Here is a 17,909-nt window from a genome sequence, read left to right as displayed (position 1 = left end):
CTTGGGTGAAGTGGGCTAGAATGATGAAATAGTGATTTTGTATATTGTGGTAATGTGTCAATGTGTGAGTTGAGGAGGCTTGATGTTGAATTTGATACATTTTGATTGATTTCAAAGAAAAGGGATGAAATTGGCATGTTTTGATTGATTTTGAAAAGAGTTGAAATTGGTTTGTTTTGAAAATGGCATATTGTGGTTTTGTATGAAAATATGGTTTTTGGGCATACTTTGACGGGACATAACTTGGACTACGGATCTCCGTTTTGTACCAAATCTGTTTAGAAATGAAATTGGATCCGGGATGTCCATGCCGTTCGAAGAACGGTTGAAAACGATTTAAAATGAGGAAGTTATGTCCGTTGGAAGATTGGGGTAAAAATCTGTGAATTCTGCAGCTTTTAACTTAGAAAATTTTTAGCAGAATAACCCCTTGCGCGTGGGCGCACCTGGCGCGTACGCGCCGATCTTCCAGAAAGCGCCATCCACGCGTGCGCGTGATGTGCGCGGGCGCGCCGATTGTGCTGCACCCAATGCCCAGCCATTTTCCAGAGAGTTATGCCAGAACTGTGCCGGTGTTGTGCCTGGGGCACGAGAACACCCGCGCGTACGCGTGGTTGACGCGTGCGCGTCGATTGGCAAGTTTTAAATCCACGCGTTAGCGTGCATGACGCTTGCGCGTCGATGAGTTTTCGAGGCCATCCACGCGTGCGCATGGAGTGCGCGCACGCGCGGCCCTGTTTTCATCCCAAAGTTGATTTTTGAGTTTTAAAAGCCAAATCTCATACTTCTAAGCCTCCGATCTCACCATTTATGTCTTAAATCATTATGGCATGCCTAGCTATTAAAAAGGGGCTAGTGAATGAGGTAACTTGCGAGTGAAGCAAGGGAAATATGAATGATCAATGAGGATCAAAGATGATTATGTGAGATGTGGAGGATGGTGGTGGAAGTGCTTGTTATGCCATGGGCCGAAAGGCTATAATTGTTAATGAAATGGCTGGTTATGGATTTAACCGTGAGCCGGAATAGCTGTGTATGCTATGAATATTGGCTGGTTCTGGATTGAACCATGAGCCGGAATAGCTGGCTGGTTCTGGATTGAACCATGAGCCGGAATAGCTGTGTATGCTATGAATATTGGCTGGTTATGGATTTAACCGTGAGCCGGAATGGCTGATATGGATGTTGATCCATGGATGAGGATTCATGCATGTTTATGCTGAATCATTGATAATTGTGATTTTGCACTTCCACTATCAGAGATACGAGTTTCCCTGGGTAGTAGCAGTGGCTAGCCACCACGTGCTCCAGATGGAGGCTCGAGACTCTGTTGACCCTATGTCGTAAGTGTGGCCGGGCACTGTGAAAGGCCCGGATGAGCTCGAACCCCCGTAAATATTCACCAGTGAGGGTGATGGATATGGATCATGTTTATGATCAAGTTTATAACGAGTATAACTCGAGTTTGGGGATGCACGACAGAGGGACAGTCCAATGGTTAGCGACCAGGACTTGTCGGGTTGGCTCTATAACCGACAAGATGATATCATCGGCCACTAGGGACAGGCATTCATCATATGCATATTATGTGAATTGTTTGAGATTGCCTATTTGACTGCATATAACTTGCTAATTGTCTAAATGTCTTACTTGCTCCTATTTGATATTCTTTGTTTGATATAACTGTGGTTGCTATATTATATCCTGCTGGTGGTTGGGAGGTTTGAAGGAATTGGAAAGGGAAGTATTAGTTAGACTGAAGAATCTTTAGTCAGATGCCCTTATACGGTTTAGCTTGTTTATAAGCTTTAATATTATCTGGAGGAAGTTCTAGGATTGCCTTCGGCTTTCCTCCATTATTATGTATTATATATGTGGAAACTGTTACCATGCTGGGGACCTCTGGTTCTCACCCATGCGGATTTTGTGGTTTTCAGATGCAGGACGTGAGGCGTCCCGCTGATGCATGCTGGAGACTTCTATATTGCGAAGATCCTTTGTTCTCGGGGCTATGTTTTGGTTTATATGTTTTGCTTAGATACTTTTATCTCCATTAAATAATACAAACTGTGATGACTCCTCTTATGGGAGATTTTGGAGAATAGGTTTTATGTATTTGTGTCCCTTTGGGTCTCCTTTGGGGTTTTCCTTATTTTATCATGTGTATATATTGTTATGTTCGGACCGGTTATCTTCGCATCCGGATCTTGAGTCTTGATATTCCTGTTTTTGACACTCCTTTGTATATATATAATCTCGCGTTGGTTTATCCTTGTTCTGTCTTCTATTTACTACTTCTCTATATTCTGGTATTAGTCTGCTAAACAACACAAAATTAATGAACGTAACTAATAACCCCGGCCCTACTAAGGACTCCCCAGTTCTTACCCCTTCTCTCTCCCTCCCCCCTTCAGATGGAAGCAAGAGTTTCTTTCCATAGTTCGCTGACGACCGGTTGCAAAAAGGATTCCGCTCTAGGTAGTCTTCTGAGTCTAGGGTGAATCCCATTCTCTGTTTATATGTATATACTGTGAGGTCAGCCAACGTCCGCACCCTGCTTATCTACAAACTTTAACCTAAGTCCTCCGTACGATGTTGGTGTTATGTGACCACTCGATGAAGTATTTGAGAGACGCTCTTTGAAGACATATGATCGTGCAGAGGACTAGTAGACGACCTTCCACCTTATGATGACGATCCACCTGACTTGAGTTTTGAAGACCTAGAACGTACTTTCCCTCGCTTTAGTAGTTTAGAGGGACTAGGTGAGTATAGAGTCTAGGCTAGCCTAGGCGCCAGCTTAGGGACTTCTTGAACAGGTCAGGGCCTAGGATGTTGTATGTATATATATGTATATAGTTATTATTTAGCTATATCTAGGGGTGTTTTAACTAACAGTCTATGTTCGAATAAAGCTGGATCACGGAATGTTATCAACTGCTTGAGATGTATTTATGTGTGGTTGTTTATAACTGTTTTATCTATTATTATTTGTGAATTGCTTATGAATGATTATGTTTATTAATCCAAATATTTTCAGAAGAAAAAAAAAGTACCTCGCAAATTAACTACGTTTTTAACAACGAATCAGGCTCATATGATAAATAATAGATAATAATTAGAAAGACAAGTTGGTAGCGCTCAGTTTCTAGTATGATCATGACGTACAAGAAATTGGGTCGTTACAATTTGGTATCAGAGCAGTTCGTTCCCAGTAGAGCCTGGGGAGTGGACTGACTATGCTTCATTGCATACTCTGCTTATGTGTCTCATGCCGTTAGGGTATCTTTAAGATACATTTGGCATGAATGTCTATGAGTGCTCATTTTGGGAATGTTCGTACTTAACTTGAGATATTAAGACTGATCACCTTAATATTGATTGTTTAGTATGGATAAGACCTCAATGACTGTGAATAGGCATGGTTTAATCGAGTTCCGAACGACAAATTCGTGTCAGGCACAACTATTCTTATAGCTGTTATGATCTCCATGGCCATGGCTATGTGATATTTAGATGCTGTAAGGAACGAACTGATATCTTCGTCAGGATGGCTTGAAGGAAATAGACTGCTTGAAGATGGATTCTTGCATGCGGCTGAAATTTTGAGGGCAAAATTTTCTTTTAGGAGGGTAGAATGTAACAACCCTAATTTTCGAGTACGTGAGATCTTTTCTAAAGATACAGAGAACTCCGGAGGATCGGTAAAAGGAGAACCTTTGATATATCATCAAGTATCTCAATCCTCATTGTCATTATGTCATCTTTAAGCCAAAACCTCTTTTGAGGCAAGCTCGACAACGCGGCCACGGAGAACCTAGTTTTTGAACCGTATCGGTTAGGAGTTTTGATTCTAGTTTTCGTAAATAGGCTCAGTTTGATGAACCAGACTCGATTCATGAGAGAAGAAAGATAATAGTATAATATTATCATTATATTAGTATTAGAAGTTGCTTGAAATATATTATAAGGTTACCTGGTCTGTTTTAGTTAAAATCAGAAAATCGGTTTAACCGGGTTTACAGTTTACTGGTGCAGCTTAGCACCAGCACTCTCTGATGAATTTAGCAATGCTAAGGGCTCATCATACATGTTTTATTCTCATAATAAATATGTTACTAGTGTCATTTATGCTAGTATCTCAGAAAATAATTTTTAGAGATGTTTTTACAAGTGTTCCGATACATCTAGTTTTAGTAGTTATACACCTGAGATATTTTAATATTATTTTAATCCACCTCCAAGCCAACCAATCACAACTCACCCTACACCCCCAAAACCCCCAAGGCTGCCTCATTTGCTCATTGTGGCCGAAAATCACCAAGAGAAAAAGGAGAGAAAGTTCTTGGTTCATAAATCTTCAAAGCTTGATTTCTTCTGAACTAAAACTCAAATCAAAATTCCGATTTCACCAAAATGATCCTCTCTTCTTCCTCTACATAACCATATAACATATCAAGGCTGGAAATAAGGTGAGATGGCTGTCTCCCTCCCTCTTCAATTCGGTTTTCAAGGAAAACCATGTAAACATGTGTTTTCTTGATTTTTTCCTTAGGAATCATGCTTAACTTGACTTGAGGGCCAAGAAACGTTAATTTCCAGCAACTCTAAGGTGAGAAATACCTTCCTAACATGCTGAGTGAGATTTGGTCAGTTGGGAGTTTTTGGATTTAAAGTTGTTCTTGATGTGATTTAGGAGGAAAAAGTGCTTAAGGACCACCTGAAAGTTTAACCGAATTAGGAGCAGCAAAACCAGGTAGGGTTTGATGAATTTAATCTTGATTGATTGTGTTTGAGTTGTGTAATTATGATATGGTTTGGCTGTGCTTGAAATTGATTGTTTATATGAGTGATTCTTGTTGGAAGTTTGTTGAAAATTTGATGAAATTTGATGATATTTAAGCTATGAATGTTGTTCTTGAGGGCTGCTGGAAAACGAAACCCTAGGCCTTAAATTGGGGTTCAATTTGTGTTAAAATCATGTAGAAAAGATGGGGTTTTAGTGGCTAGGAATTTATTATGAATTTCGGTAAAAATCGGTTGCTGAAAAGATTGAAAAACGGGTAAAAACAGAGAAAGAATTTGAAGAATATATGAAGAACATGAAGAACACTTTGAATGTGGTGAAGAACATTGAAGAACACCTTTTAGATCTTAGAAAGGGCAAGGAAGTAATTATTTTGGTGTTTAAGGGGTTATTTGGTAATTTCTGAAAGTTAGGGTGGTTAAAGTAGAAATATTAAAAGTTACCGGGGTAAAAAGTGAATTTTAAAGGTTAAAGGTTAAAGTAAAGTTAATTTTCGAAAATTTAATAATAAAATAATAAATAATAATAAAATATTAAATAATAATATTTAATTAAAAATAATATTTTAATAAAAAATAATAAAATAATGCAGAAAAGGCAGTTTTCTGTAAAAGCTTTAGAAAGACAACTTTAAGTGCAGAATCTCATAATTACCTTCATAAAACACTTAGTGAGTGGTAATAACATGTTAGTGAGGCAAAGATAAAAGAAAGATAAAAAGTTGAAGAAAAGATAAAAGTCGAAGAAAAGGTCTGTAATGTTTTAATGGCAGAAAAATAGACAGAGATTAGTGAACGAACTAGGGCAACATAGTTAGTCCTTGAGTTGCGACTAGGGTTAAGTATTATATGAAAAGTTAAACTGTTTCAGTATAGACTTAATGAACCTATACTTGGGACAGGCTAACTATTCATACCGAAATTTACATAAGCTTTAAATACATACGTTAAGCAGAGAAAAGAGTAACTAGAGCAGAGTAAAAAGATACAGAGAACAGAGTAAAGAGATAATGAGAAAAGAGTAATATAACAAAAAGAATAGAGGAGAAGAGTATAAGAATAAAGAGTTAAGCCTTGTGGCACGATGTTCTGTTGTATGTTCATCTGCTGCTTTTCCATTGGCCCTAGAGGTCCTGTAGGCCCAAGTTCACCTACAGTGAGTTGTTATTCCTGTAGGCCGAAGTTCACCTACAGTGAATATCAATTGTGCATCTCAGGGTGTTGCTCCTGTAGGCCGAAGTTCACCTACAGAGAGTTATGATACCTGTAACCCGAAGTTCACTTACAGGGGCGCCTTTTCTGTAAGCCGAAGTTCACTTACAGAGGTGCCATTTCTATAGGCCGAAGTTCACCTATAGAAGTTGTTATGTTGTGATTGAACAGAGAAAGAAAGAGGTAATGTATAAGAATGTGAAAGTGATGATGAATAACGAGATTAATAATGAATGATGGTAATGATAATGATTATGTGATGATCTACTGCATGAAGGCAGTCAGATAGATGGTGGTACGACCACTAAGAATGCTTTCCTGGGATACCTTGCTATAATGCTTTGCTGTAAGACAGAGGTTGCTTACAGAGGTATCAAGATGAATGTGCTCCTGTAAGACAGAGGTTGCTTACAGTGAGTGTGTTGTTGCTCCTGTAAGACAGAGGTTGCTTACAGTGAGTGTGTTGTTGCTCCTGTAAGACAGAGGTTGCTTACAGTGAGTCTGTTGGGCATATATCGGCTAATAAGTGCCACCCTGCAAGACAAAGGTTGCTTGCAGTGGATACCCTGCAAGACAAAGGTTGCTTGCAATGGGTATTGCCAACAGGAAAGCCTTATCCAGACAGAGGTTGCTGGGTAACGTCGGGAGCGGGTATGTAACCGACAGATGAGCTCATTACCTGCGCTAGGACTAGACATGCATCATACTTGGTTGTGCATTTTCTCTATTATGATCGTTGCATGAATGTATGCTTTCTTTGTTTGTATTCTTTCTCTGTGTTTGTGATCTTTTTCTGTTTTCTCTATTTTCTCTATTTTTCTGTCTTCTATTTACTACTTCTCTATATTCTGGTATTAGTCTGCTAAACAACACAAAATTAATGAACGTAACTAATAACCCCGGCCCTACTAAGGACTCCCCAGTTCTTACCCCTTCTCTCTCCCTCCCCCCTTCAGATGGAAGCAAGAGTTTCTTTCCGTAGTTCGCTGACGACCGGTTGCAAAAAGGATTCCGCTCTAGGTAGTCTTCTGAGTCTAGGGTGAATCCCATTCTCTGTTTATATGTATATACTGTGAGGTCAGCCAACGTCCGCACCCTGCTTATCTACAAACTTTAACCTAAGTCCTCCGTACGATGTTGGTGTTATGTGACCACTCGATGAAGTATTTGAGAGACGCTCTTTGAAGACATATGATCGTGCAGAGGACTAGTAGATGACCTTCCACCTTATGATGACGATCCACCTGACTTGAGTTTTGAAGACCTAGAACGTACTTTCCCTCGCTTTAGTAGTTTAGAGGGACTAGGTGAGTATAGAGTCTAGGCTAGCCTAGGCGCCAGCTTAGGGACTTCTTGAACAGGTCAGGGCCTAGGATGTTGTATGTATATATATGTATATAGTTATTATTTAGCTATATCTAGGGGTGTTTTAACTAACAGTCTATGTTCGAATAAAGCTGGATCACGGAATGTTATCAACTGCTTGAGATGTATTTATGTGTGGTTGTTTATAACTGTTTTATCTATTATTATTTGTGAATTGCTTATGAATGATTCTGTTTATTAACCCAAATGTTTAAAAAAAAAAGTACCTCGCAAATTAACTACGTTTTTAACAACGAATCAGGCTCATATGATAAATAATAGATAATAATTAGAAAGACAAGTTGGTAGCGCTCAGTTTCTAGTATGATCATGACGTACAAGAAATTGGGTCGTTACATATGACTACGTTGAACAACATGGCTGCTGCGATGCAAGCCACTGCTGGAGCTCTTGGACAACGGATAAACGATCATGGCAACAACAGAGAGAGAGCTCAGGGACCAATAGAAGTCAGAACTTTCTCTGTGATGGTAAACAAGTGTAAGGTTGCTGAAGAGTGTGTGAAGAAGGCAGCCGCTGAAAGAGGAAATCATAAGGGACCATTCCTACAGAACCGAGGGAAGAGATTTGCACCTAGAGGTCCGTCCTTCAAGAGGGGAGGCTCTTTTAGGAGGCCCAACAACAACAACGGCTCCCAAGGAAAGAAGTTTGGGAAGCAGCATCAGAATGATCAAGCTTGCACTAGGTGTGGGAGTCACCATCCGGGAGCACCATGCAAGGCCGGATGGGGTTTGTGCTACAATTGTGGAAAAGCGGGGCATAAAGCCGCCAATTGTCTGGAAAGGCAAAAACAAGGTGCTGGGAAGGCACAACAGACTGGTCGGGTGTTCACCACTTCAGCTGTAGGAGCTGAGGGATCTGAGACACTCATTCGAGGTAACTGTGAAATAGCTGGTCAAACTTTAAATGCTTTATTTGATTCGGGAGCATCGCATTCATTCATTGCATTTGAGAAAGCTCATGAGTTAGGATTGAAGATTGTAACCTTAGGTTATGACCTAAAGGTATATAATGCTACCCATGAAGCCATGGTAACTAGGCTAGGATGTCCGGAAGTTTCCTTTAGGTTCAAGCAGCGTGATTTTGTTCATAATTTAGTCTGCTTGCCGATGATTGGTCTTGATCTTATCTTGGGATTGGACTGGTTATCTAAGAACCATGTTCTGCTTGATTGTTCTACAAAATCGGTGTACTTTATGCCGGAGGATACTGAAGGACCGGTCGTGGTGAATAATTATTACTTGAATTCGATGATGGTGAATTGTTCCGGAACCGAATGTCAGGGTATCTTGTTGTTAGCCGCGGGTGTTTCGGGTGATGATCAAAGGTTGGAGCAAATTCCGGTTGTGTGTGAGTTTCCGGAAGTGTTTCCTGATGATATTGATGAGTTTCCACCTAACCGAGAGGTTGAGTTTGCTATTGAGTTGGTGCCCGGGGCGGGACCAATCTCAAGTGCTCCTTATAGGATGTCACCGTTAGAGATGAACGAGTTAAAGTCTCAGTTAGAGGATTTGTTGGGAAAGAATTTTATACGACCAAGTGTCTCTCCGTGGGGTGCTCCAGTGTTACTGGTGAAGAAAAAGGATGGGAGTATGCGGCTCTGTGTGGATTACAGGCAGCTGAACAAGGTTACAATAAAGAATAAGTACCCATTGCCGAGAATTGATGATCTCATGGACCAGTTACAAGGAGCTGGAGTTTTCTCTAAGATTGATTTGCGATCTGGTTATCACCAGATAAGGGTGAGGGGTGAGGATATCCCTAAGACCGCTTTCAGAACTCGTTATGGTCATTACGAGTACACTGTGATGTCCTTTGGGTTGACGAACGCTCCTGCGATATTCATGGATTACATGAATAGAGTCTTCCGTCCGTTTCTGGATAAATTCGTTGTTGTCTTCATTGATGATATACTGATTTATTCCAAGACTGAAGAAGAGCATGCGGAACACTTGAGGACCGTGTTGCAGATTCTAAAGGAGAAGAAACTTTATGCAAAACTGTCTAAGTGTGAGTTTTGGAAGAGTGAGGTGAAGTTTTTGGGCCATGTGGTGAGTAAGAAGGGAATAGCCGTAGACCCAACTAAGGTGGAGGCGGTGATGGATTGGAAACAACCAACCACCATAACAGAGATAAGGAGTTTTCTGGGTTTAGCTGGCTATTACCGAAGGTTTATCAAGGGCTTTTCACAGATAGCTTTGCCAATGACAAAGTTAACCCGCAAAGACACTCCGTTTGTTTGGACTCCTGAATGCGAGGAGAGCTTTCAGACATTGAAGAAAAAGTTGACTACTGCACCTGTGTTAGTGTTACCCGAGCTGAATGAGCCATTTGAGGTGTACTGTGATGCCTCATTAAAGGGTTTAGGGAGCGTGCTGATGCAGCATCATAATGTGGTGGCGTATGCCTCACGACAGTTGAGACCTCATGAAGTTAGTTACCCTACGCACGATTTGGAACTCGCTGCGGTTGTGTTTGCCTTGAAGGTGTGGAGGCATTATCTCTATGGGGTTAAGTTCCAAGTTTTCTCTGATCATAAGAGCTTGAAGTACCTCTTTGATCAGAAAGAGCTTAATATGAGGCAGAGAAGGTGGATGGAATTGTTGAAGGACTACGACTTTGAATTGCATTACCATCCGGGAAAGGCAAATGTAGTGGCGGATGCATTAAGTCGGAAGTCGTTATGTGCAGCTTGGATGATGCTCCAAGAGGAGAAGTTGCTCAAGGGATTCGAGAGTCTGAAAATTGGTACTCAAGAAGTATCCGGAACCTTGTGTTTGAGCCGATTAGAAATCTCAAGTGACTTTAAGTCCGAACTCCTGAAGGCTCATCAAAATGATGAAGCGTTATGGAAAGTGTTACCGGCCATTGAGCAAGGAAAACAGTGGAGAGTGTCGGAAGAAAAAGATGGGTTATGGAGATTCAAGGGTAGGATTATTGTGCCGGATGTTGGCACTTTGAGGCAAGATATTTTGAAGGAGGCACACAAAAGCGGATTCTCCATTCACCCGGGAAGTACTAAGATGTACCATGATTTAAAGGTGATGTTTTGGTGGCCGGGTATGAAGAATGATGTGGCGGAGTATGTTTCAAAGTGCTTAACTTGTCAAAAGGTAAAGATTGAACATCAAAAGCCCGCCGGTATGTTGCAACCTCTAGAGATTCCACAATGGAAGTGGGAAAGTATTGCAATGGACTTTGTGTCAGGATTGCCAAGGACTAGGGCTGGCTTTGATGCTATCTGGGTGATTGTGGACCGATTGACGAAGTCAGCTCACTTTTTGCCCATTCGTATGACTTACACCCTTGAGGAGCTAGCACGGTTATACATAAAGGAGATTGTGAGACTTCATGGTGTACCTGCTACTATAATCTCTGATAGAGATCCTCGTTTCACTTCAAGGTTTTGGGGTGCATTTCAAAAAGCTTTTGGAACCCGATTAAGCTTGAGCACGGCTTACCATCCTCAAACAGATGGTCAATCTGAGAGGACAATCCAAACACTAGAGGATATGTTGAGAGCTTGTGTTTTGGACCAACCGGCGAGTTGGGATCGGTATATGCCATTGGTGGAGTTTGCATACAATAATAGTTATCATGCGAGCATCGGAATGGCTCCGTATGAGGCCTTGTATGGGAGAAAATGTCAATCTCCGCTATGTTGGTATGAAGCTGGAGAGAAAAGCTTGTTGGGGCCAGAAATGATAGCTGAGACTACTGAACAAGTCAAGAAAATCCGTGATAGGATGCTCACGGCGCAGAGTCGTCAAAAGAGTTACGCCGATCAGAGGCGAAATCCCTTAGAATTTGAGGAAGGAGACCATGTTTTCCTTAAGGTTACTCCGACCACGGGAGTAGGTAGGGCGATTAAGGCAAAGAAGTTGAATCCTCGATACATTGGTCCATTTCAAATCCTGGAGAGGATTGGACCGGTGGCGTATCGGATGGCTCTACCACCTCATCTTTCGAACCTGCACGACGTGCTTCACGTGTCGCAGCTTCGGAAGTACACTCCTGATGCTAGCCATGTGTTAGAACCTGAGTCGGTTCAGTTAAGGGAAGATTTGACGCTTCCAGTGGCTCCGGTCAGAATTGATGATACTAGTATTAAACGGTTGCGTGGGAAAGATGTTTCACTAGTCAAAGTGGCATGGAGTCGAGGCGGTGTTGAGGAACACACTTGGGAACTTGAGTCGGAGATGCGAACGGATTATCCGCATTTATTCTCAGGTAATTGCATTTGAATTTTGTGGGCAAAATTCCCAATTAGGTGGGTAGAATGTAAAACCCGGTTAATTAACGGCTAATTAACCCATAAATGAGAATTTATTCTAGAAAGCCTAAAATGTTATTTTTATGGCTAAATGTGATAGAGGAGACTGAGACGAGAATTTTGGTACCAATTTTATAGAATTCGGACCAAGATTGGACCGAACGGGCCAAACCGGGCCAACCGGACCCAAAGTGGGCCCTTGGCCCAACATAACTTAACCAAAACCCTAGTTTTCAGCACTCTCTCTCCTCATTTGTTACACACACAAGCTGAAATTGGAGAGAAAGGGAGGAAGAACACTCTCTCAAGTTCTCTCCCTTGGTTGATCTTCAAACCATCATAACTTTTGATCTAGAGCTCCGATTGCCGCCCCGTTTACGGCCACGCGTTCACCGCGGAGAGCTCTACAAAACCCATATAATCAATCTTGAGGTAAGCCACGTGTTGCTGTTCGAAATCTCAGCCCTTATTTTCGAGTTTCATGGGTTGAATGTTGAGATTTTGGGTTCTTTGATGTTATAGGACCCAACTCTCTTGAAGGAGAAGGTTAATCTTGTCTCCTTGGACCTTGGAGGTGGTAAGATTCTCAACCCTAGTGTATTTTGTTGTTCTATGATGTTTGGGTTTTGAGATGTTGTGTATGGGTATGATGGTTGTGGCTTAGGTTGTGTATATGTGAATATTGGAGCTTAATTGGTGACTTTGAAAAGCTTGGAAAGGGTTTGGTGGTGCAAAATCTGTTCTTGGAGGTGTTGAGGCCTTGAGAGCTTGTGGATAAGTGGTTTGGAAGTGCTCCGGTGGAGCTTGGGAAATTCGGCTAAGGTATGGTTTCGGTTTCCCGTATCTAATATGTAATGTGGTAGGAAATTCTTAGGCTAGAGGCCCTAAGATAGGCATTGAATGGTTGACGTTGATAAATGATTGAGATATATGATGTGGTCATATATGTGATGATGATTATTAATGCCTTGGTGGTATGATGTATGAGAAGTATGCATGTTGTGATATATGCTTGATGATTGGTTATGGTTGAATTGTGGGTTGAACCATGTTGATGGTGAATATGATATTGATTATGTATAATGATGGTTAATTGGGATTGGTGTTGTTGAAAATTGGCATGAGGAATAGTATATGATATGTCAATATGTTTGAGTTTGAGCCACTTGGGTGAAGTGGGCTAGAATGATGAAATAGTGATTTTGTATATTGTGGTAATGTGTCAATGTGTGAGTTGAGGAGGCTTGATGTTGAATTTGATACATTTTGATTGATTTCAAAGAAAAGGGATGAAATTGGCATGTTTTGATTGATTTTGAAAAGAGTTGAAATTGGTTTGTTTTGAAAATGGCATATTGTGGTTTTGTATGAAAATATGGTTTTTGGGCATACTTTGACGGGACATAACTTGGACTACGGATCTCCGTTTTGTACCAAATCTGTTTAGAAATGAAATTGGATCCGGGATGTCCATGCCGTTTGAAGAACGGTTGAAAAACGATTTAAAATGAGGAAGTTATGTCCGTTGGAAGATTGGGGTAAAAATCTGTGAATTCTGCAGCTTTTAACTTAGAAAATTTTTAGCAGAATAACCCCTTGCGCGTGGGCGCACCTGGCGCGTACGCGCCGATCTTCCAGAAAGCGCCATCCACGCGTGCGCGTGATGTGCGCGGGCGCGCCGATTGTGCTGCACCCAATGCCCAGCCATTTTCCAGAGAGTTATGCCAGAACTGTGCCGGTGTTGTGCCTGGGGCACGAGAACACCCGCGCGTACGCGTGGTTGACGCGTGCGCGTCGATTGGCAAGTTTTAAATCCACGCGTTAGCGTGCATGACGCTTGCGCGTCGATGAGTTTTCGAGGCCATCCACGCGTGCGCGTGGAGTGCGCGCACGCGCGGCCCTGTTTTCATCCCAAAGTTGATTTTTGAGTTTTAAAAGCCAAATCTCATACTTCTAAGCCTCCGATCTCACCATTTATGTCTTAAATCATTATGGCATGCCTAGCTATTAAAAAGGGGCTAGTGAATGAGGTAACTTGCGAGTGAAGCAAGGGAAATATGAATGATCAATGAGGATCAAAGATGATTATGTGAGATGTGGAGGATGGTGGTGGAAGTGCTTGTTATGCCATGGGCCGAAAGGCTATAATTGTTAATGAAATGGCTGGTTATGGATTTAACCGTGAGCCGGAATAGCTGTGTATGCTATGAATATTGGCTGGTTCTGGATTGAACCATGAGCCGGAATAGCTGTGTATGCTATGAATATTGGCTGGTTCTGGATTGAACCATGAGCCGGAATAGCTGTGTATGCTATGAATATTGGCTGGTTATGGATTTAACCGTGAGCCGGAATGGCTGATATGGATGTTGATCCATGGATGAGGATTCATGCATGTTTATGCTGAATCATTGATAATTGTGATTTTGCACTTCCACTATCAGAGATACGAGTTTCCCTGGGTAGTAGCAGTGGCTAGCCACCACGTGCTCCAGGTGGAGGCTCGAGACTCTGTTGACCCTATGTCGTAAGTGTGGCCGGGCACTGTGAAAGGCCCGGATGAGCTCGAACCCCCGTAAATATTCACCAGTGAGGGTGATGGATATGGATCATGTTTATGATCAAGTTTATAACGAGTATAACTCGAGTTTGGGGATGCACGACAGAGGGACAGTCCAATGGTTAGCGACCAGGACTTGTCGGGTTGGCTCTATAACCGACAAGATGATATCATCGGCCACTAGGGACAGGCATTCATCATATGCATATTATGTGAATTGTTTGAGATTGCCTATTTGACTGCATATAACTTGCTAATTGTCTAAATGTCTTACTTGCTCCTATTTGATATTCTTTGTTTGATATAACTGTGGTTGCTATATTATATCCTGCTGGTGGTTGGGAGGTTTGAAGGAATTGGAAAGGGAAGTATTAGTTAGACTGAAGAATCTTTAGTCAGATGCCCTTATACGGTTTAGCTTGTTTATAAGCTTTAATATTATCTGGAGGAAGTTCTAGGATTGCCTTCGGCTTTCCTCCATTATTATGTATTATATATGTGGAAACTGTTACCATGCTGGGGACCTCTGGTTCTCACCCATGCGGATTTTGTGGTTTTCAGATGCAGGACGTGAGGCGTCCCGCTGATGCATGCTGGAGACTTCTATATTGCGAAGATCCTTTGTTCTCGGGGCTATGTTTTGGTTTATATGTTTTGCTTAGATACTTTTATCTCCATTAAATAATACAAACTGTGATGACTCCTCTTATGGGAGATTTTGGAGAATAGGTTTTATGTATTTGTGTCCCTTTGGGTCTCCTTTGGGGTTTTCCTTATTTTATCATGTGTATATATTGTTATGCTCGGACCGGTTATCTTCGCATCCGGATCTTGAGTCTTGATATTCCTGTTTTTGACACTCTTTTGTATATATATAATCTCGCGTTGGTTTATCCTTGTTCGTTACGTTATCGATCGGAGTGATGCGCTTTTGAGTTGCGGTTTTTGTTTACCCCTTTTTCTACAAAGGCTCCTAGTTATAATCATTCATTCATACTACTATACGTACTAAATTTTTATTTTAGAGGTCGTAATACCTTGCCATCTCTGAATTATGACTTAAGCATAAGACTCTGTATGGTAGGGTGTTACATCTCCTCCTTTTCAATTCTATCCAATTAGTTTGGTAAGTAATAAGAAGTTCCAGCTTTAGTTTCTCATTTGAATCTGAATTTGCATTTTAAGTTTGGGTATCGAGAATTTTTGGTGATTTAGATGTTATAGGAGTTCTCTAGCTTGTGTTCTTAGTGGTTTTCATCATTAAATTCAGTGGTTAAAGATAAGGATCCCTTTTTTCTCTGATTTTATCGATTTATATGAGTCATAATTTTGATATTGTGTCAAATTGAATAATATGGTGTTAGAGTGAGTAATTGGAAACTTGATTTAGTGGAGTTGTGAAATTTGAGTTTGGACTTTGGTGTGAGTCAATTTGGAGGCTTGGAAATTTGGAAGGAAAGTTTGGAAGCTTGAATTTGCGACATTAAGGTATGGGTTTAAATTTCGAGTAAATACCATGTGACATGAAATCCTAGGCTAATGGACCTAGCTAGGATTATTGTTGAATTGTTGTGGTTGATTGTTTGGTTTAGTGAAAATTGTGATATATGTTGGTCGATGAGTGAGTATTGATGAAATTAAGTGTGAATTTGCAAAATGAGTATAATTTTGATTTAGTTTCAATAAAATTCTGATTGAATAAATGTTGTGATTTGATTGCGTATTAAGGCGTGGATATGAAAATTGGGCTGAAGGCCGTGATAGGGTGAGAAATTCCTATGTGGTTATTCTTCTATAACTTTTGTCTCCTTTTCTTGTGACTATGTTTTTTATTTTTTGGTATTTCTTTATGGTCCAGTTTTTAAGAATGTTGGTGGTTTCCTTGTTTGTTTTTAGTTGTAGGATTCGATGTGCCTTATTTGGTGAATATGTTGATAAACTTAATCAATTTCTATCTTTTGAATATGCTAAATAACCAGTTGTCATTTTGCAGCTTGCCAAAGTTAAGATTTTTAGAGGTTCGTGTAATATACCTTGCTTTTTTTTGGGTGAATTATCTGATTGTTTTAGGTTTTAATGTTAGATTTGTGTAATCAATGTATATTATTTTTAGGTAGAGTTGGACTTCAGAATGTTATATTTGCATCAAAGTTTGGATTTAATCTTGACATCGTAGAAGTGGTAGTTTTTTGAAAAAGTATATAAGTTCACTTGTCTTATAGTCTTCATTTTTCTTTTTAGCCATTTTTTAGATATTTAATTTGCTGTTCTATCTGTTAACAATTCTATTCTCCATGGAGCTAATACATCCCAACTCATTGGAATTGTTGGTTCTGAAAAAAATGTTGGAATCAAAGAGAACTTTATAAAGTTAACACTTAAATGTACTATGTTAAGTCGCTTAATGATAACAATATAGTGAGAACTATGTTAATCCTTTTTTCTCTTTAGTCTTTAATAATTTTTGTGTTATTATTTTTTTTACTGTTTTATTTTTATTTCACAAATACTACTGTATTTTAGAACTATGTTCATCCTTTTTTTCTCTATAGTTTTTGACTATTTTTTTATGTTATTATTCTTTTTACTGTCTTAGTTTTAATTTGCAAATACTATTGTGCTTGGTCATAATATGGTTATTTTTTATTTTTGGTATTTTTAGGATGGAACTTTTTTTGTGCTTGCAAAAATTGCTGAGATAGTTGATGATGATCTTTGATGGTACTCTACTTATGTGTGTGACAGAGCTATTCAGACAAAATCTGAGATTTATTTCTGTCAATTTTGTAACATCAATGTTATGAATATTACATCTGGGTATAATTATTTTACAATGTTGCCTTTGTACTTTGTTAATTTTTAGATTTTTTCTGTATAATAGTTAGCTTATACCAGTATTTTTGTGCCTTAAAAAATATAGGTTAAGAGTGAAGATGTTGGCTGAAGATTTCACTGATGTGTTTATTTTTGTGCTCTTTGATTGTGAGAAAAGTTATCTATTGAATAGGTCTTGCGCCCAACTATTTGAGCAACATTTTAAGGATATGGATGTAAGATCTCTCAACAATATCTTCTTTATATGTGCTGAGTTTATGGTTATGGTATTTATTTATCTCTTAGTTTCTCTTTATATATTTTGATTTGTTACTTTTCTTTAATTTTTTTAGATTGTGTTTGGTACACAATCTCCTCTTATATTTCAAGAAATAGTTGGAAAGATTATGCTTTTCAAAGTTTGTAATAGACCCGTTGAAATGGAGAAGTTCAAAGGTACTTACTCGGTGAGTTGTGTTTATGAAGATAATGTAATAGTTGGAATGTTTGAGCTTTCAGGAACATATTTGAGTCCCAAAAGGGTATAAAATGAAATTCTATGATATTTTTTATTTTATTAAATTGATATCTAGTTTACCTCTTTTTTTATTGGTTCACTTTTAACCAGGGATAGATTTATTCCTATGGGTGTGGAGGCAAGTGTTCCCACTACAATTTGAAATTTTATTGAGTAGTATATAATAATAATATTTATTTGTCCCCACTAATTATTAAATTTGATCCACAATAATTTTTTATTCAACTTTCGATACTAATACTATTGATAGTCAATTTGAGAACTTCATATTAGATGTCCATTATAATGATCAATTTTCAAATTTAAATAAGATTGATATT

The sequence above is a fragment of the Arachis stenosperma genome, chromosome 1, assembly GCF_014773155.1.
Source record: "Arachis stenosperma cultivar V10309 chromosome 1, arast.V10309.gnm1.PFL2, whole genome shotgun sequence".
In the NCBI taxonomy this organism is placed as follows: Eukaryota; Viridiplantae; Streptophyta; class Magnoliopsida; order Fabales; family Fabaceae; genus Arachis; species Arachis stenosperma.
Note: the sequence above shows the minus strand (reverse complement) of the source record.